At 32.9% G+C, this 23,210-nt stretch overlaps 1 long non-coding RNA gene across 2 annotated transcripts; it reads left to right on the forward strand.

Moving 5' to 3' along the window:
* Window positions 1-609: 609 nt before the first annotated feature.
* LOC120356385 lies at window positions 610-21,996 on the forward strand. Of its 2 annotated transcripts, none has more exons than XR_005574013.1 (4): window positions 610-2,314; window positions 4,359-4,538; window positions 9,906-10,021; window positions 20,900-21,996. It is a non-coding gene; the product is annotated as an uncharacterized LOC120356385 (long non-coding RNA). The 2 variants fall into 2 exon arrangements; XR_005574015.1 differs by lacking the exon at window positions 610-2,314 and adding an exon at window positions 2,328-2,558 and having other exon boundaries at window positions 4,031-4,538.
* The last annotated feature ends 1,214 nt before the right edge of the window (window positions 21,997-23,210 follow it).

Here is a 23,210-nt window from a genome sequence, read left to right on the forward strand (position 1 = left end):
TAGTTCATAGATAGAAAAATAAAATAAAGCCGAATTCTCTCATATCGGTATCAGAGCCCGTGTCTGGTTCAGTGAATAGTTATTTGTGCAACTAGTGCGCAAAGTGACAGTTTGCTGCACCGAAAGAAACGTTTACGCCCGAGCCGTAGGCGAGGGCGGAATGGTTTCTTGAGTGCAGCAGAGGAACTTTGCGCACGTATTTCACATTAAGTTTTTCCTACAGTTACCATTGAATATGAAAAGTGGGTAATTATGGGTAAAATTGCCTGAAATCCATCAAATGTTTTTCTGTGTAATTTTATTATTGATAAAAACCTTAATCCTAAAATCCTAAAGTCCTCGTTGTCCTTGGTTATAATATATAATTAATAATTTGCTCGTTATGCTTCGTTGCACCTCTGCTCACTATAGCAGCCCAGTCACTCTTACCAACTTCATTTTGATTTTGCTGCACTGTTGCTCCATATAACCCACTGAGTATTTTGCGTTGCCATGTTGCAAATCTGGAGTGCAGAAAAAATTTTCCCGCACTAGAGCGGAAAAGTGATTCTTTGCGTTCTGTAATCAGTGCAGCAATGGCCACTTTTCAACGTAACTGTAGGAAAAATATATTTCCCATGAGTTCTAATGTGACTATTAATGCTCGCTCGCTCGTGCTGAAGGGGAATAGTCCCTTATCGTGCTGATGGGAAGAATATTGGCACTGAGATTGGCACCGCACGCGGACACTGATTGATAGATCATCTGAAACTGATGTGGGAATCCAGCTTGAATTGACATTGACTTGAAAATCAATGAGACCAGTTCTAAAACCCACGGTATATAGAAGAAATATTAACATATATAAGAAATATTTTTTCATCTAAATACTGTGATAAAACCATTGAACCAGTAAATTAGCAATAAGTTACACAAAATAATTATCCATTAGGCTACTGATTGTTTATTGGCTAACAGATCTCAAGGACTTTTAAATTTCATATCAAAGTATTTATACTCATCTATTTCACTATTCATGATGAACTGCAAGTAATAATAATAATCCGTTTTTGAATTATTTTCAACGACACTACCGTCTAATTTTCGAATATTAGCTATTAAAACTAGTACTCATTGTGGAGCGCTTTCGGATTATTTAAATCCATTTTCAACACTGTGAGCGCTCCACTGTGAGTACTAGTTTTAATATCTAATGTTAAAAAATTTGACTGTAGTGTTGTTGAAAATAATTGAAAAACGGATTATCAAAGTATTTCTTCTATTTATCCTGAAGCTTTATTATAAATATTGCTGTACATGTTATACAATATCGATAAAATTTGTTGATAATTGATATTGTGGAATTTCTCCATTATTGAAAAAACAGTTTTATTTTGTCACATCCACATTTATTAGATTTGTACACAGGATTGCAATTTCAACACAAAACAGCAGTCCTTTGTACAAATCTAATAAATGTGGATGTGTCAAAAATAGAACTGTTTTTTTTTTCAATTATTATACAATTGGTGTAGCCTCCTAGAGTACGGTAAATATTTTATTCTCTCTCCACTCTGGCTTTGAGGAGTGGGGGAGGAGAGGCCATAACAACATTTCAAATACCGCTATTACCTAACCATATATTTCGATTGTCATTGTGATTCAAAATGAATGATCCTATTTCAAACTATTATATTTATTAAAAAAAACCTATACACCCACAAACTAATTACTTAGAGAAAATTGTACCAAATTACTCAGAGAAGTATCAAGTTTATAACGGTGTATTTTAAGTATTCTATATGCCCTCCTTTTGAAGCCCGGACTACATCTACAAAAAAGTAGGGTCCTTACACCATGGTTTGTGAAAATGCACAAAAAACGTTAACTTGTGTGAATCTCGTTTTTGCTCCATTGTTTGATGAGGGTTTCCGGTCTCCCATATACGAACATTATGTCGATTGACTTTACCTACTTTTTGTAGATGTCGTCTGAGTCTCAAAAGAACAATATAAACAACAACTATAAACTGATGGATGTGTTAAAAAACAACTGATGCTTGTGTTAGCAATTTGATGTGAAATTTGTTTGTGTGCATAGTGTTTTTTTATATCAATATACATATTTTATTGAAAGTATGACATTCATTTGAATCACTCTGTATTTTGTATCTGTAGTTTGAACATTGCATTTTTGAAGAAATGTATGAATAAACATAAAAATAATGGTAAGTAGGTTTCGGTTCTGCTTTCCAATGAGGATTTTTTTCAATGTCTCACATTTAGGAAACATTTCCAAGGTTTTTGGATTTAGAACCCACCATCTGCAGAATTAGGTAAGCTTATAAAACCTTTCAATTTAATAATATAATAAATAGATGAATAAATAATTATCAGGCTCAACAATACATTATCTTATCACTTTTTGCTAATGAAAAGAACGACTAGCAGTCAGATATTTTACAATAAATGAATCAATCACTCACTGTGACAACAAGATCTTTAGGCAGGTCCGCCATCTTCATGGTTGTCACAACCAACTGATTAATTCATTAATTGTAAAAAATCTGACTGCTACTCGTTTTTACTTTCCTTGCCCTACTACCATAGGTAAGGAAAGTATTGCTTTCCAAAAAAAATTAAGGTACCCCAATTTCAAGTTTTCTATACGTTTCAAGGTCCCCTGAGTCCAAAAACATGATTTTTGGGTATTGGTCTGTGTGTGTGTATGTGTGTGTGTGTGTATGTGTGTGTGTGTATGTGTGTGTGTGTGTATGTCTGTGAACACGATAACTCCATTCCTAATCAACCGATCGACTTGAAATTTTAAACTTAAGGTCCCTATACCATGAGGACCCGACAATAAGAAATTCAATAAAATTCAATTCAAGATGGCGGAAAAAATGGCGGATAATTACTAAAAAACCATGTTTTTCACGTTTTTCTCGAAAATGGCTCTAACGATTTTCTTCAAATTTATATCATGGATAGCTATTTATAAGCCCTATCAACTAGCATAAGTCTCATTTCTGGGAAAATTTCAGGAGCTCCGTAATATTCTTGAGAAAAATGGCGGAAAATGACTAAAAAACCATGTTTTTCACGGTTTTCTCGAAAACGGCTCCAACGATTTTCTTCAAATTTATACCATGGATAGCTATTTTTAAGCCCTATCAACTGGCATAAGTTTCATTTCTGGGAAAATTTCAGGAGCTCCGTAATATTCTTGAGAAAAATGGCGGATAATGACTAAAAATCCATGTTTTTCACCGTTTTCTCGAAAACTGCTCTAACGATTTACTTCAAATTCATACCATGGATACATACTATTCATAAGCACTATCAACTGGCATGAGTCTCATCTCTAAGAAAATTCCATGAGCTCCGTAATATTCTTGAGAAAAATGGCGGATAATGACCAAAAACCAGGTTTTTCACGGTTTTCTCGAAAACGGCTCTAACGATTTTCTTCAAATTCTAGCCATGGGTAGCTATTCATAAGTCCTATCAAATGACATGAGTTTCTTCCTTGGAAAATTGCAGGAGCTCCGTAATATTCTTGAGAAAAATGGCGGATAATTACTAAAAAACCATGTTTTTCACGATTTTTTCAAAATAACTTGACCGATTTTTTTCAAATTCATACTCTGTATAGTTATTTATCAGCTCTATTAACTGGCATGAGTCTCCTTTCTGGGAAACTAATGGGGGGTCCACCCCATCCTTGAGAAATGGACTTTGTAACCTCCTTCTCGTGCATGAGGTAGGTAGGTAGAGCAGTTCATAAAAAGTACACATAGTCGAGATATTTCATCTGTAGAACAGCTGTTTTGACGATTTTTAAAAAATCATCGGATTTCACAATAAATTTACACAAAGGAAAAAGTACTCTGAAAACTATTATATACACACATATACAGTAGTCTGATCGTAGTTTCAAATAATTATGTTGCCGCCAATCGTCATTATGTTATTTCTCTAAATTATTGTCGTTTAAGAATGAGGCTCCCAGTTTAATGAGCAAGGAAAGTTGTGTGAGTGTTCCACACCAGATTTTTTTAATAGCAAAAAGTGATTTAATAATAAGCAGTTCGTGATGTAAAACAACATTGAAGAACATTATCTTACTCAAAAGTAGATCTTTGAAAACCTTCCAATGGACTTAATTAGATTCCGGTACATGTATCCACCATTAATGCATGTGAAGCTGAGGATTTATAAGAATTAATTTACATCCCAATGGAAATATATTTAATGGAAATTTTAAAATGTGATTTCAATGCTTCTATTGTGTTATTGTTCAAACTAACAAATTTTAATTCCTTTTGATAGTAGGCTATATTGTATCCTTATTCTCCAATAAATAATGTTGCTTATTAGTTACAGATAAGCCACGCCTGATGTACACGATTTTGTAAGATTGACATCGAGAATGTATTGAAAGGAGGAAAATTAACTGTTTCTTTTTGAGTGGTGTACAGCTGCGGTGCTTTAACAGGATGTAACGTTCAGCATTCAGCGCGTTTTGGAAATTCAGACTTGAGCAGAGACAACTTATCGGTGAGTCCAAGTGTAATAGTGTTCACCTACTTTTCCAATATATTATTTCAAATATTTATAAAATAGAATTATAGTAGGCCTACCCTTTAAAATTAATAATATGATAGATTAAGAATGCATTAAGAATACAAGGTATAACTTAATCTATTACTTTATTAATTTCAAAGGGAACTATAATTATATTTTATAAATAAAAGAAAGTAGCCCTAAATTCATACATTTTAAGAAGATATTCCAAGTATTCTCATGGGAGTGAAGTATGATTATTATTGAATATCAAATGTAGAAAATTGAACTTGGAATCTAAACTTTTTGGAATATACTATTCGCTTTTATGGTGATGGAGTAATGAAATGCATGAAAGGTGATAGATTTACCAAAACAAAATAAAACTATTTCTCTACCATGACATTGCTTTTTTCTTTCTCCCAATAAGCATAGAGTATTTGGGAATGTTGAATTGATATCTTCACTATGTGATTTTTCATTTAGTCAAAAATCTACATTGTAAGAGCACCTGTAAAAACAACAATACACATAAAATGTACACTAGTTTAAGATATGAACATACCAATATTATAGTTAGAATCTAACTATATCTGATAGTGTCATGTTCCATTTTATAGACAGAATATTCAACCCATCCACAGAGAATGATAAGATTCTTCTGTGACCCATCATAGTGGTACAAATAAATAACACTCGTTAGGCTACTGTTCAAGTAAAATTTTGTCAATTATTGATAAGCTAGTTGGCACGGATCCCTCAAAATACCGTGACATAACAATGACTCACCAACTTGGAGCATCAATATCCAATATACAATCTTTTGATCAAAGACCAGGCCATTCCTGGATAGATCGCGTCAGTCAGTATACTTATATATTTCTACATGGAGAAGAAACAACACTGGTCAAATAGACCACACTTCACTTGATAATGATGGCAGTGTCACAGATCACAAGTATCTTCATTAAAAAAGTCACTAATATTATATAGACTCTTTTCAATCAGCCACTTGGACAAGAAGGGCCTGAAGACGTTCACCAGACGCGCTCTCACTGGCTCTGGCAAGTGGTTAAACATCACTTTTTGCTATTAGAAAAAACGACTAGCTGTCAGATTTTTTACAATAAATGAATTAATCACTCACTGTGACAACGAGATCTTTCGGCAGGTCCGCCATCTTCTTGGTTGTAGCAAACAACTTCTTGGTTGTTGATTAAACATCCCCAGCACCAGCACAGCCAGTCCTTCACCTTCGACAAACATCAGCGTGGCACATCCAAATTTGTCATTCAACCCCCAAAAGGGTCATTACAATAGTAAATTAATTCTATTCACTATAAAATATACAGAAAAGAGACAATAAATTAATTCTGTAATTGGATGAGAGGAGAGGAAACTGCTAATTTTGTCTATTCTAACCATTTATGAATAAATTTCATATAACTAGTATGGGAACAAGTAGCAGAATTCATTTAATCTAATATTAAATTACATTTAAGTTAATCTTGTTACATTACATTACATTACAATTACATTGAATGGAGTTGATAATTAATGCGTTTGACTTTACATTCATTCACGGAAATTCATCCACCGTAAGAATAGTTTACTTCGACAAGCTTTTTGAGGCATAGATTAGCGTCTCAGAAGTTCATGATTTATGGTCATCGATTGCTCCCAAAAAGCAAACTGCTTTTGTCGATTGGTGTCAATGTGGTAGTACGATTGATTTGCTGTGACATGGGCTGAGAAACAGGTCGCGGTGTTGAAACCGCATGTCATTGGCTAGGTCGCGTTTTGCCTCTAGTTTTTTTCCATAGCCAGTAGTTCAATGGAAGGCCTTATTTCACGCTGCAATGGCTAGATTTTCTTACAAGTGCGTGGCCTGTCACATGCTTGAATCAGCTGGACTGTGTACGGCATTATGTCATTAATTGAATAGTCACGGTTTGTGTGATTGATATTTTGGAAACAGAAAAATTGTGTTTTGTCAACTTGACATTGTTGACAAAATGAGTTGACTACTGTTTCAATGTTCAATCATGACTGACTAGTATCAATCTTACTATAGTCGGCCATGCATCTATATAATTTTTATTTTTTCAAGTAGTTACTAATTTTCCTAGGGAATAGGCCTAATATTGAACGTTCCTCCATAACAGTTATAGTAAAAAATATAATATCAATTACTACTTATTTACTATAGAATTGATAGGCGTAGTAGGTCCTACCCAACATAACATGGGATAAATAATTATTTATTCGTATAATTCTATGGAACACACAGTATTCTCTTCAATTTTAGTGAATATTATAGAATAGCTTATTAGTCTTTAACTAGGTGCTATGAAAATCATGATGAAAAAAAAAATCTATGGATATTAAGCATTTCCGATGGAATGTGAATGGAAGGGACCCAAAAATAAGAATGTTAAGTGCTGCTTAGTGGATCAACAGGAAATTAAGCAAAAGTAAATCAAAGAAATTGAGTAGGATTTGAAAAAAATCATATCTTAAAGAACGGACTTTAGAAACAATTTATGGGTAAATGACAATAAATGACATGCAATTTCTTTCCTCAGTATTCGTAAATCCTAATTCAATTTGGGATCAATTTAATGAAATTAAATGTATTACCACAGAAAAATATCGTGAGAACATTTATGAAAATAGGAAATCTATTTATTAATTTTATTGACACATATATATCTCAAACCGTTTAGAAGATATTCACATTATTAATCAATACCACTCATGTATTTCATTAATTTCTGATTTGCATGGTACTGATTGATAATGTGAATATATTCTGAACGGTTTGCGATATCGATGTGCGGTTTTCACCATTCATTTTTCTTTGCAATTTATATTTAAAAAAATAAAGTTGCATTCAAAATGGCGGACCAGATTTTTAAAGTCATAGTAGAATAGAATAGAATAAAAAAACGTTTATTGAATAAATAAGCTACCTTAAGCGAACCTCAAAGAGGCTGCTTGACAAGGTACCATATACAAAACATGTAAATTTAAATATACATATATCAGTGAACTTTATTTTTACTTAACAGTTAAATTTACTTATCAGTTTATACACTGTTAAATTTACTTATCAGTTTATACACTGTTAAATTTACTTACAGAATTTACTTAACAGTAAAAATTATCATGATATTAATTAATTAATTGTTGGCCCAGCTCTCAAAAATCTAAAGAGTGTTATAACATATAGTCAACCTGAACTTACAAAAAAATAGAACAGAATGAATTACAACAATACAATACATTAATAATGAGTCTCGTTATGTTACATCTAAAGTGTAATTATTCAACCAAATCTTTAAATTTCTTTTCAACAGGCGCATATTAACAAACTCAGCACAATTATCGGGTAAATCATTGAACGTTCTTGGTACAATGTAGATTAAGGCTGAATTATTCGAAGTAAATGGTACAACATACCTTTCATTCCTTAAATCATATCGATTAACTTTCATAACTAAATATTTTTTGCAGAAGTAATTTTCTAAAATCAAAGTAAACAGAAATATACCTTTTATATTCAAAACCTTGCATCTATTCAAAAGGTTCTCATATGAAATATCTCCCTGAGAATTGCTGATCAAATGTAAAATCTTCCTCTGTACCGAAGATATTCTCCTAAGATAAACATTGCTAGCAAATCCCCAACCTTGCAATCCATATCTCATAACAGACTCTCCCAAGGCTATATACATCATCCTCTTCACTTTATTGGGTATTAAATCTTTAATATAATACATTTTTGCCAATACCGGTTTGAGTCTATTACAAACATTTTTTATATGCATATCCCAACGAAAATGACTGTCAACTGTTACTCCTAAATACTTATAATTCATACAATAATTCGATATAAACTGACAATCTCTTGTACATATGAAAATATCTTGCTCCTGCAGTTGGAAACATTCACAGCAATGGTGCTTAATTTTGGGTTCCCTAATTCTTTTCATGTAGGATGAGGTTATATGTAGCACCTTGGTTTTGGTAACATTTATATTTAGACAATTATTATGAGACCATTTAGCTAGCGTATTGGTATCATGTTGTAACCGGGTTTCGGCCACATCTAACGATTTATGAGAGGAAATCAACAAAATATCATCTGCAAACATAAAAATCTTACAGTGAATCAAATATCTAGGTAAGTCATTTGTGTAAAGTAAAAACAGAAAAGGTCCCAGGACTGATCCTTGAGGCACTCCCACATTTGAAGTCCTCTCTTGACTAAATAGTTCCCAATTTTAACAATAAATTTTCTATTCTCCAGATAACTTTCAAATAGCCTGAGCACAGGTCCTCTTATACAAGCACTAGATAGCTTTTGTAATAAAATTTTATGATCTATAGTGTCGAATGCTTTTGAAAAATCTATAAAAAGATAAAGGTTATGAACATTATCCTTCAAGTTACCATATATATAATTAGAAAAATTTGACAACAATTTATTTGTACCTAACTCTTTCATAAAACCATATTGAAAGTCATTGATGATATTATGCTTATGCAGGAATAAATTCATCCTCTCGGCAATATATTTTTCAAATTTTTTTTAAAAATTGCTAATATGGCAATTGGCCTAAAATTCTTAAAATTAGAGAATTCACCATTTTTATGGATGGGTCGGACAACAGAAACTTTCATAAGGTCAGGTATACTTGGGGATTTGATAATTTTATTTATAAGCAATTGTAAAATGAAACCATGTCATCCTTCAAGAACAATATATCTTTTAACCTTATATTATAATAAAGTATAATAAAAATAAAGTATAATAGTAAAGTAGTATTTTCAATTCTATTAACATCCCCAATCACACCCACCTTGGAATCACTTATTTTTATGAGATACTCATAAAGCCGTTCTCAAACTTTTTTCTCTCTTTTCTGCTTAGAATAGTATTGATTAATAATGTGAATATTTCCGAAACGGTTTGAGATATCGATATGCGGTTTCCACCATTCATTTTTTCTTCAAATTCGCTATCGAAATCAAGTATTGCACGACCACCTTCCTATTTAAAAGAATGAAGTTGCTTTCAATATGGCGGATCCAAGATGGCGGACCAGATTTTTAAAGTCATTATAAAGTAGTTTTTTCAATTTGAGTAGGATCCCCAATCACACCCACCGTCAAATTACCTTTGTGTATGAGATATTAAGCCGTTCTCGGACTTTTCACCCACTCTGTATGAGGAATAAGAAAATAGATTTCCTAAATGAAATAAAGTATATAAATATATAAATTATATAAATTCCAATTCAGGTTTAAAAATTACAAAATATCAAAAGTATTCTTAAACTGATCCTTTATTTTTAGGAATAGAATGGAAATCTCAGCCGACATCGATTTATTATTTTCATTGGATTTAAAGATGAGAAGATGAAACCATCGTGCAACAAGAGAGACGAGTCAAGAAAACCAATGGAATTCTGGTATTTAATATCTACTTTTCCAACAATAATACCAACTTTTAAAACATAAAAAATTATCAATAACCTGTGAGATAATTTTATGATCATATTGTTTCTATTTTTCGTTGATTGTGATATTTTATAAAATTCTTGTCTCTTCATTGTCCATTCCTCAGACTCTTATAAAAATATTCAATTTTTCCATGTTCTGGTACACTGAACTGCGAATAAAATATTTCTTCGATTGTAGAAGAGTATAGTTTGATATGTTTGTATAAGATTGTCAGTCTAGCAAAAATAATATAATCTTCCACGCTTATCATACATATTGTCAGTGATTCTATAGTAACTTACTAGCCGTCAGGCTCGCTTCGCTCGCCATATCCGTCTAGCCAGGGGGCTCCGCCCCCTGGACCCCCGACTGGATCGTCCAAGAATGAGATCAGCAGGCTCGCTTCGCTCGCCTGCATTTTTCATTTGAGCATTTTTATCATATGTTAGGACAATCCAGTCGGGGAACCAGACTAAACGTCTGGCTAAACGGATAAAGCGAGCGAAGCGAGCCTGATGGCTAGTAAAATATAATATTTCCAGGATTGAAGTAGCAGTGCCCAATCAATTTTTCCGCGATAAATGCATTTAAATCTTCAACTTGGTGCCAACCTAACAAAGTCAACTCAACTTAATGCCAACCTGACAAAATTATTAATTTAGTTGCCAGTTAACAACTTTTTCGAAGAGGTACTCTATCTAGATTATAGTTCTATAGTAACATATGATATGGAAATTTCTATTATAATTAAGGGATTGGGAGAAGAAGAATATACATGCTAAAAGACGAACTTTGAACCCTTAGAGTTAAAATATTGCCAAAAGATTTCTTAGTGCGCCTCTAAAGGGCCAACTGAACATACCTACCAAATTTGAACGTTTTTGGTCCGGTAGATTTTTAGTTCTGCGAGTGAGTGAGTGAGTGAGTCAGTCAGTCAGTCAGTGCCATTTCGCTTTTATATATATATATATATATATATATAGATTTCTATTACAATATAATATAATATATTGTGCAAGTGCTCATCGATACAATGACAGTAGCTAGTATAGTTGCAGTAACTACAACTACAGACACACACTGTATCGTTCCTATGTACAGTTGTCTATGAACAGTTCCTTAGTCGCACTGCCTAGATAGTGCCGCGGTCTGTGAATTCCCGTTCGTCAGAGGTCAGAGATATGTACATCAGAGGGAGAGTATCACGACCCACCCTGTGTCGATAGGGATTAGTAATTTTTAGGACCTTCAAGAAACGAAAAGTAGGAATTTCAGTGAGACTCTGAGAAATGGTAGTCATTGATGAAGAAGGAGTTGTAGGGGTGGGGGTGTCGTCATTAGTGTAATGGTGATTTTATTTTTAAATGTGGTACATATTCGATTTTACCAGCATAGTAGATCTTCTAAAAACCAAAAATTGATCAGCATCAACCCTTTTCAAATTTCATCCCTTCATAAAATTCAAAACTATTTTAATTTTCAAATTGCCATTTTGTTAAGAATTAACAGGAAATCAGGAGAAACCTCACGCTTGTTAACTCAGTAATTAATCAGAGTTTGGCGTTTATTTGTTGTAGGTTTTTCATTAGTATCTGGATAGAACTGTGATATTTGAAGAGATTGCTAGAATGTAATAATTCATTGAACAAAAATACAATCAAATACAAATAGTGCTATTAAAAATATCCTGAAGACTATTTTCTACTGTGAATATTGCTTATTTTAAAAGAGAGCCATTATTTAACGCAGTGGTTTTAGCATTCCAATAATGACGACACCCCCCCCACTTCTTCATCATACAGACTACAATTTCTTACAGAGGAAATTTTGATAAATACTACTTTGTTTAATTAAGAAAACCCACTTTTGACAAAAATAACTTTGTTCAATAAAATTTAATGTTACAATAATTCATAATAGGAATTGAATGATTCAACTCCCATGATTCATTTTATCTTCAAATTTATTTATTTGTTCATCATTCATTCATTGTCATGGGTGGTACAATCTGCCACATTGACAATCGTTATAGTATACAATAATAAAGTAAAGACATGAAGATGAGAAGTTACAAATACAAAATTTATCCTGCGAACTCGGTTGATGAAGATACCAATGATGTTATGAAGACAAAGTGAGGTGCAGATGCCAAATGCCACTTTGATCCAGCGTAGACTGCGGCTACAACTTGCACATGAATAAAACAAACTTTTGGGGAATCTTCCCAAGTTACAAAAAGTATCAATAGTTGCGCAACAATAATAGTTATCTGTTGACACAAAATCAAAGGTTAAAAGCGCAAGTGAAAGTTGTGTCAGATGTGGTGGGTTGTGGGGTCGAATATGGGGAGTTTATGGCTTGGAACCGGTCCCATCAACACACTAATTTCCATCTTGATGAGTGAGCATCGCATACCGATGGGTCTTCAATCCGAGTTGTGTGAGTGGATTAAGTTGTATGCGCTTCAATGCACTCGGATTATTATGATTGTGTGACAGCGTTGATAGGGACTTTTGAAATGCATCCTTGAATGTTCCAGTTTTGGTTCTGGAGAATGTAAATTTAGAATCTCTGGAAATTCCAGAGATGAAGTGCTCATCCCATATTTATTGAATTGACTGCATTTTAATAATAATTCCTGAACTTTTTGTGTAGTTGAGAAGTTGATATTGTGGTAATTATTAATATTGAATGAAAAAGACAATTTCTTAGTCTTTTTCATTCAATAGTTCCTAAATGTATTTGGTTTAAATATATTATATTAAAATTTTTTGGATGATACATGATGAATTGAATTTGAATTCAATTAGCCTATTTATGAAAATGTTAAGGTCCATTGAATATTTGGGTAAATTTTTATTAAAAAAGTGATCATTTGGGATTAATGCACCTTACAATTTACTATATCAAGTCGAATATGGTTGGTCTAGTCTTCAAAATATTTATATTTTTGATTTGGTTTATATTTATCAACTTTATAATAATTATATTACATGTATTTCATACATTTCATCTATATATTCCTAAAATATTGTAATATCAAGGTGAAATAAGCACTCAACTGCTTGAAAATAGGGTTTAAACTATTGCCGTATTCGAACGTTTCAAAAATATAGGTTAATATAATTCCATTATATTGAGCTTGATAAATAACAATCCTCGGTCAAATCAACACTAATTTTATATTTGAGAAACTTATGGATAACTCTTTCACCCAATACAATAAAATTGGACGATTTGTCCATTATAATAGAGCGGTAGGTAATATGTTCAATTCAAGTTGGATATTTTCCAAAGCTTTTGAAAAAATTAGGATATTTTTTTCTTAGATGTAAATCATAGTGCATTGGAATTGGAAAATTCATTTTTGAAACTGTTCAGCCGTCAGCTACAATAATTCAGTGGTATAGCACAGATTGTAAAGCTCTCTGTTATTGCTCAATTTATATTTCCATAGACGTGAATAGAGTGCCTAATGCCTGCGGTTAGGTTTCTTTAGAGTTGGAAGAAAAAACTCAAACGAAGTTGGATTGCTCACTCACCTACTTCTAATAATGAGGCAGGTTGTGTATCACTTTTTCATTCTAATTCATGATACAAACGACTATCTGATTATAGTGTAGTCGAGTGTGATGGATTACCACCATTCATAATTTGGGTGAAAGTACTGAACACATTTATCCAAAATTTTGCTTTCTTCGCTGCGAATTAGAAACGTTACTCGCAAAATGCCGCGGTGAATGAATAATAAGTATAGTGTTCAAAGATCTAAATTATTAGCTAGGATTATCTCATTTCTTAAATCTAAGATGAATAAGTAGTTCATTGTCATGTGCATTAACGTTTAACATATTTTTCTTTGCTATTTTGGATGAAAAAACCTGATGTTGTCAAAAACACTAATTTATTAAAACGATTTGAGATACTTTTCTCGGTTGTTACCATTATCAATCTCTAGTAGGTAGTAAACTACAGATTAATTTTACGATCGACACTAGAGACTACGTTTTCTAGAGATTGATAATGACATAACAACCGAAACTAGTATATCAAATTGTTGAGATATCAACTCTTAAACACATTGAACTCATAATCAGACATCAACTCATATCAAATTGTTGAGAATATCTTGAAACTAGTGGTGTTGAGTCATTCTATCCAATATGAATATCTACCACAACAACACAGAAAGCTATTGATATTTTTACCAAGTAATAGGAAATGCTCACATCTGTTTCGCTAGTTCTATTTGGTTTGGGGTTCCTGTATTTATTCATTGATAACTAGCTGGCCCGACGTACTTCGTACCGCCAAATAGTTTAATGCATCTCATGACAAATTTTAGCTGGATGCACACCTGAGGAGGCGCGATGCGGCATTTCTTCTATAATAGATAATTTTCCAACTGCAAAATAAATAATTTACTAAAAATCAATTAATTCTGAACACCAAAGACAGCACAATTATTCGAAACAAAGCAATGTCTTTAGAGCATGTAAGTCTTTAACCAGAGACCGCACTGCTGGATGGTTACACACAGAACAGTCATTCTGTTTTTAGTCGGGGTGTTTAGAATAAAATACATGGGCGGTTATGAAGCAGCACACACTCTTGTCTACTATCGTCTACTAACAGCCGTCGGGCTGTTGTATGACGCAATGATTATAACAGCTAATTTTTGTTTCTGTGAGTGGCCAGCTCACAAATCTCCCATAAGGATTATATGTAAACTTTGAAGGACCGTAGGAAAGAGTCCTGAAGTCGGATTATGAATTTGAAAGGCCATAAACCTGATCCTGAACATAACGAACACAACTAAAAAAAATCATCAAATTCGGTGCACACATAAAAAAAGTTATTGAATGTCAAAATTTCAGGCTCGATTTTTATTTATATAGATTATTAGTTAAAATTTGTGCTATATTTCAATCCTTCAGTCTAAAAAATAAAAATGCTGTTATGCTTGAAGTAAATTCTTGTTCATTCTCGACAACTGAGCTTAATGAGGCATAGAAATCCTCGAAGTAGGCTAAATCAGTTTTTAAGAGAAATATGATGATTCAAAAATAAATTTTCGATAATGTTGCAATTTAACACGATTAGGCTCAAGCTCGTTAGTATGAATAATAAACACCGCAGCACCATAGCCTAATAAGTTTAATAGCAAGTTCTTCAAGTTATATTATTTTCAAGTTACTTACTATTTGGCAATAAAGTAATAATTCATTATACAGAGCTCCTTAATCCTCAAAGAAATACATCATGTACAGTGAGGAATTAACTGAGCACTTAGATTACCTAATGATTTTCCTCTCTTGAATAATTCAAGTACTTATAAAAACATCACGTATCGGTACTTCTTGTCTTGATGTAACTGTATTGATTAGCAATGAATTTAATTGGGTTGATTACAAACAAGTTGTGAGTGCTTCTCCTTTATCGGAGATTCTGCAAATAGTGATCTAGACGACCTTCACACGTCTTTGCGAATTCTGTAGGAGGTGATAATTGAACCATGAAATAGTGTGATTCCATTCTAGGTGTAACTCAGTGATGGATAAACAACTATGAATCTTCATAAAAAAGTATGGAGACATACCTCCTTGCCTGACTATATTGCTCAGGATTGAAGTTTTTTGAGAGCAATATTTACCTAATAACAGATATAATGAATGAGGTAAAAAAATCTAGGGTTTAAACTTAGGTTAGCAGTTAATGGTTAACTGTGATTTCTTTTTGTTAGATTATATTATTTAAAATAAGATTTCCAAGTGACATTTTACACTAACCAAATTTTACCGCTTCATTGATGGTCTTGTCAGAGTTGAGGCCAAGCCACATGAAGCGTTTTTGCACTGGCGGCAGACGAGTTAGCAGGGTAAGAAGCTCTCCGATTGGTTCATTATCAGATGATTCCCAAACGTGAAACCAATCAGCTAATAAAATCAGCCAATCGGAGAGCTTCCTGCCCTGCCCTACCGACTCGTCCACTGACAGTGCAAAAACGCCTGAAAAAACGCTTCATGTGGCTTGGCCCTTAGGCTATTGCTAGCATGTCAGACATTGTTTTAATTGGAAATTCGTCTGCAATCAACTATAGAGTTGTGGAAGCTTTTTTGCTGGTGATTGATTTCTATAGGTTGTTGTTTTTAGAAAAAAATTTAAAACTTGAAATAAAATCGAAGAGCAGAATGTGTTCTATCCTGCTAATTTTCTACTAATTAATAATTCGTTCATCGACTTTATTATGTACCGTATTTATTTGTATTTATGTATAAGCCTAATAATTTTGTATTTATTATGCAATGCACTGAAACGACGGTGCACAAGAAGGTAGACAGTCAATAGATCTATAGTTCATATACTGTGGTGTGCATGATTCAAACTCATCTTTATATTCAACAAGCTTTTGTTTTCTGGAATAGTTGTCACTCATTCTGTGCTACCGTACCTATAGTCTGTCCAGACTGCCATGAGCCCTGAAAGATTAAGTCGACCCTCGTTCCCCCATGCGCAGGCACACGCGCCCGGCCTACCTGCGCCATTGATATACTATGTATACTACGTAAATTATAGGTGTGCTAGTAGTACTGTGTTCACGTGTATAGGATAGAGATTTATGTGAATTTGGATATTTTCCGATGTTGAAAGAGATGTAAATATCGAGTGTCTTGAAATCGAAGAGTGCGAATTAATGGATTGTTCTCCTTCTGAGAAATCCTTGATTCATGACGAAATCTCCCAAATCATTCAACTTGACCATATTGACGGACGTGACAAAGACCAAATTGTAAATTTAGTTCATGAATTCCAAGACATAGGTACTAAAATTAGAAAACACTTCACTGACTGCAACTCACTTACTAAAACATAGGATTGAGACAACTGACGATTCTCCTGTATATACCAAAAATAATAGGTATCCCGTAGCCTTCAGATACGACATAAAAATCGAAGTTCAGAAATTACTTGACGGAAAAATTATCCGACCTTCAAATTCACCTTTCAATCCCCCACTCTGGGTAGTACCGAAAAAGCTTGACAATTCAGGAAAACGTAAAGTACTTTTAGTAATTGACTACCGAAAAATTAAGACAAAAAGTGACAAGTTTCCTCTCCCAAATATAGAAGACCTTTTTGGAAAAATTGGAAAAGCAACTTACTGTATTTTAAGAGTTTAGATTTAGCATCTGGCTTCCATCTGAAAGATTTGAGAAGAGTATTCAAGAAATTGAGAGATTATCAATTGAAAATTCAATTAGATAAAACAAACTTTTGTAACATGGAATTATTGTTTTTAGCACACATTGTTTCAAAGGATGGAATTCGTCCTAATCCTGCCAAAATCGAAGCTGTCTCACAGTTTCCTATACCGAAAACCGTTAAAGAAATAAACAAATCTCTTGGTATGACCGGATTCTATAGAAAACTCATTAAATACTATGCGAAAATCGCACAACCTCTAACTAGAGCCTTGGGAAAAGACAAAAAAAAAATCAATGTCAACAGCACTGAATACAAAGAAGCATTCAATAACTTGAAGCAAGTTCTTAGTAATTCACCCATATTGACATTTCAAAATTTTGATAAAACTTTTACTCTGACGACAGACGCATCAAATTATGTTATCGGCAGTGTCCTTTCGCAGAACATAAAAGGATCTGACCTCCCAATTTCATACGCATCCCGTACTCTCAATAGAGCAGAATGTGATCTACCAACTATTGAGAAAGAGCTATTAAGTATCGTTTGGAGCATAAAACATTTTTGACCTTATTTATAAGGACTGCTGCCTAAAAAGCAGTCGTTAGGTCATGTCAGAGGCCCTGAAATTGATCAGCTGCGACCTGAAAACTCTGACACAAGACCTGAGCCAGCCAGGTCACTCGATATTATTATTATTATTACCTTATTTATATGGTAGAAAATTTGTTGTTAAAACAGACCACAAGCCAAAACATTCGATTTTCCTTTCAAATATTCCACAGTGAAATCGTACTCTTCCAAAAGAAGTTTCCATCTTAAGAGTTTGGAATTTGGTTCTTTCAAGTTTCTGAGCCAAACAAGGCTCAGTTTGGCTCAGGCTTCGTTTGGCTCAGGAACTTCAAAGAACCAAATTCCAAACTCTGAAGATGGAAACTTCTTTTGGAAGAGTACGATTTCACTGTGGAATATTTAAAAGGAAAATCGAATGTAGTCGCCGACACATTAGGTATCTCGAAATCCGATTAAAGTTTCAGAAGTGCTGAATAACGAAATAATTGACTTTCAAACTCTTGTTAATTTAGATTCAGAATAAATACCTCAACTCAATTCACCTACAAATTCTCTTGAAATAGGCTACCAATGAATGAATTAATGAATGAACTGAGCCTGACCTAGATCAAGTACTAGCACATTTATTTCTAAATCAAAACCTGAACGTGTCTCCAGATCAAAACAATGAAATGGAAAACGACAATGACTCTTTAGTCATGATTCATTCACAAGAATCATCTGATGACCGAGCCGCTATAGTAGGCGACAGTTCTCCAATCAACAAAGAGAAATATCAAATTGTTATAAAACGTGGAAAATTTGGAATTCATTTTATGAAACTGTTCAATAAGAACAGAGTCAACATCACTGTCTCATCGAAAAATGATATTTCAAATAACTTAGAGAAGTTGAAAACTTATTTCCAACCAGATCTCACCTACGGTATTGTTTTCGAAAGTCCCAACTCTGAACGTCGGGGTTATGTCCGACGATTCGGTGAATAAAATTTGTTTTTGAAAACTTCTTAAACAACCTTAACTGTGGCTTTTTCAAAAATGTCACACCTTCAAGAGCGGATATCTCGAAAACTAGAGAGATATAATAAAAAGTTGTAGAATGAATATTGTAGGAAATTATGTAGGCTTTAATTTGTTAGATGACAGTTAAGTTCTTAGGATACATAGTTTTTGAGTTTTATGCGAGAAACCAAAAAATTGTACTTTTGAACCACCCCCACCTCCTTAGGACATTTGGTAGGGGTGGGGACTTTTGATATGTTAACCTCCTTACTACCCTCAACAGAACTATGGGGTCAAAAATTGTCTTCCAAACATTTCTCTTTATACCCTTTTTTGAGCATTTATTGCCTGGACTGTTAGGCTATTGCTGGTATTGTAAGACTGTTTTAATTGGAAATTTGTCTGCAATCAACTACAGAGTTGTGGAAGTTTTTTTCTGGTGATTGACTTCTATAGGTCGTCGTTTTTAGAAAAAAAATTAAAACGTAGTAAAATCGAAGAGCAGAATGTGTTTTATCTTGATAATTTTCCACTAATTAATAATTCGTTCATCGACTTTATTATGTAGCCTATTTATTTGTATTTGTGTATAATAATTTTGTATTTATTTTGAAATGCACTGACGGTGTACCAAAAGGTAGACACTCAATAGATCTACCTTGAATTCATATATTTTGGAGTGCATGATTCCAATTCATCTTTATACTCAAGAAGTTTTTGTTTTCCGGAATAGTTGTCACTCACTCTGTGCTACCGTAACTAATGTAGAATCTAAAGCTTATTATCTAAGAAGCTTACCAAAATCTGATTTATAATTTCGCAATATAAAATATATCACAGTTAACTTGAATGTCCCAATCTACTGTGAAAAATTTAGCCGAAATAGAATTCAACTACTTGATAATATTTTTCATCCTTGGACTCACGTTACATACACGCTTCTATAATGTAAAATCATGTAGTCGTTTTTGCATTAACGTTAGCAGACTCACTTTCCTCGAAAATCTCCCTTGGCCGTTGATAGTGTCTAAAAATCGCATTCTGCCAGTTTTATAGAGCGTGACAGATTTGAGCAAGCCGGCTGAACGTAAGAAAGATTGTAATATGACTTTATGCGCAGGAGCTCCCAATTAGAGAGACTAATTTTAGTATAGCGAAACACGTGAAAGTGTTATATATGGTCTAGTGAAAGTACTTCGCCTTCAATGACTGACTAGTTAATTCTGTACAAACTAATTTCCTAGTGAAGCGCACTAAATGGGCTAGAATTTCTAATTCTATAAGATCATTCACCAATACCTTCATTGGTTCTAACTGGTCGGTTATTAGACTACATTCACTCAATGTTGAGGCAACACCAGCTTCATCCTGTACCATAGCAATGCTATTTTAGGACCGATACCATTATGGAGATTCAAAAGTAGTAATAACATTAAAGCTCAATAAATACATGAATCCATTTCAACTTTCATCCTAATTTGTTTTACCATGAACTTTTCTCTACCCAGATCCTGGTTTATATAATACTATTTTTCTGTTACATAAAATATTGACTGTAAACTATTATTCATTTATTGAAAAGATAAAATATGTGAGAGTACCAATGAGACCCCATTATTGCTCTAACACATCAATTATTCAATGTGAAATAAAATAAGGCTTGAACCTGAAAAAAATATTGCCTGAAAATGCATGTGCCGACATTTATTCCTAATTTTGTTAAATTTTTTCACCCAATTGTCAAAGAAGACAAAATTTTGGGTCAGAAAAAAGGTACAAAAGCATTTAATTATTTTTTATCGATTATAAGCCTAAATGAAATTAATAATTAAGATAATAAATTAAAATGGAAGAGAGAAGATGATGAATCATAATTAGAAAATGGAATGGAATAAGAATGGAAGAGAAAATATAATAAGATAATAGCTGATGATTTTTAAGGTCATGTGAATTTTATGGAACCAATTCAATTATACTTTTGAGTATTTTTACAAAAAATTGAATATTTTTATTATTGTTTATCTGCCAATTGAGATAACATTTTATTATCTTGTTTTTTTATTTTTTCAGATTTTCTCCATGGTTTCAGATTTTCTAGCGTTCATTATATGCTCTACTTGGATTCTCTGTTGGATTATCATCATAATATTTGTATAAGTGAGCTCTACAGTATTCAAATCAATTACAAATTTGTCAAGTTCAGTAATGAACAAATCAATACAATGATATTCACTAGATTGAAGATGAAAGCTTGAAATTCAACTATATGATTTATGTATTATTTTTTTGATTTCTGCTTGAAATATAAACTTAGCAAAAACAGTTGCATGTGCCGACATTTATTCCCTTTCGTAATTTTGTTAAATTTTTTCACCCAATTGTCAAAGAAGACAAAATTTTGGGTCAGAAAAAAGGTACAAAAGCGTTTAATTATTTTTTATCGATTATTAATAAATAGTTTTCAGATAATTGATTCTATTAGCCTAATTTTCCAACTGTCGCTGTTGTTCCTGGACGGTAAAATAATTGTTAATGGTAATTATCATATTGTTCAAGATATGTAGTCGTTCTCTACTATTGTTAGATACATTCGCATTGTGAAGTATCATGCCATCAAATCATCTGATATTATCTTGCATACCCATTTCCAGTGTTTCATTTCATGTGATCTCAAGTGTAGGCTCACATATGCTTTATCGTGAGGTCATCTCTTTACCAGAACACGACTTGAACAGAATTACATTATTAACTCAAATAATAAATCTTGTCCTCGGCATAAGTTGACATATGTTCAGGCTGGCTCATATAATGCACTTTTCCCACAAAAGGAAGATTTTCTTGTGCATTCGTTTGCTTATTGTTACAAGGAAGGCTGAGAGAATAGATAATTTGTAGGATGGCATAGAAGATGATGTACTCCGTTTGTGAGAAGAATGTACTATCAGTTTCGTTCCTGAGCAAAACAATGATAAACTGTTATGCTTTTTAAACAGCTAGCACAGGTGGACAATGTGATTTGATTACTGAAGTATATCGTCGCTATTAAAAATCAATTGTTATAATTCACCAGCTGTTTTTCGCATTGGCATAAAAACCTGATAGTATTACTAAGTTGTGTAATATCAAGTTGGATTCCTGAAATTTTCATCGATGATACAGTGTTACAGTTTTCCTGCTATTTGTTCTATTTTAAATTTTCGAATTATAATTTCTAATATTTTTATCCATCGGGAACTGCTCATCACATATCCTTTGTTATTTAATAGAACGACTAGCAGTCAAATTTGTGACAACCATGAAGATGGCGAACCTGCCAAACGATCTCGTTGTCACAATAAGTGAATAAATTCATTTATTGAACAAATTTGACTGCTAGTAGTTCTATTTAATAACAAAAAACTAAAATAATTTTTACGTAGAGGCCATGCCAACCTATCATTATTGATACGGTTATATTCAACCTAAGCTTTATGATGGCTATAGTGACTTTTAGACCACTCTGTAATTTATTACTTTTATGTTTTTCAATGTTCATAGTTGAATTTACAAATTTCCACCTTCCATCTAGTTGACTAGTGGTGTATAATACTCATGATTTATCATTCACATTATTGACGAATCAAAATAATAGAATAATATTATCAGCCTAGCATGAAACTTCAGAAATAATATGCATTTTTTATGAAAATTTTTCAGATTGACAGTGATTTCAGGGCATACCTCATGATTTATCATTCACATTATTGAATCAAAATAATAGAATAATATTATCAGCCTAGCATGAAACTTCAGAAATAATATGCATTTTTTATGAAAATTTTTCAGATTGATAGTAACTTCAGGGCAACAAAATGTTCAGAATAAACAGTATTAACAGTATAAAACTTCCCAGTGTTTTCATTCAGTATTAACTGGTTTTTTATCTGTAAATGTAATCCCCGTATCTACCATGTCTGAGAAATCGTCAAGCTCGGATGTGGCTAAAAGTATAGAACTTTTACAAGATTCATTCTTAATTCTAGTTAACATTCATTCATTCAATCAAGAATCAATCATGTTCTTTGTCATAAAAGAACATCACAATGTTGAATGTTGAGACAATCATTAATTAAAACTCTAGATATTCAGTTACGTAGAAACCAATACAATTTTTTAACAATTACAGTAGAACTCTGACTATCCGAATCGCCGATTATCCGAATCACTTTCAGAAAAAAGTTGTCCAAAAAAAGTCCAAATTGCGCTATAATTCTTCCCCCTGCGATGCCAGTGTTTGCGCGTTCGCTCACTATTGTCCTTCCCTTGTACATAAGTACTGTACCTACCGACAAAATATTAAACCTACTACAATGTAAGAAAAAATGTATCATATCCCTGATCT

Source organism: Nilaparvata lugens, chromosome 1 (genome assembly GCF_014356525.2).
Source record: "Nilaparvata lugens isolate BPH chromosome 1, ASM1435652v1, whole genome shotgun sequence".
Classification (NCBI taxonomy): domain Eukaryota; kingdom Metazoa; phylum Arthropoda; class Insecta; order Hemiptera; family Delphacidae; genus Nilaparvata; species Nilaparvata lugens.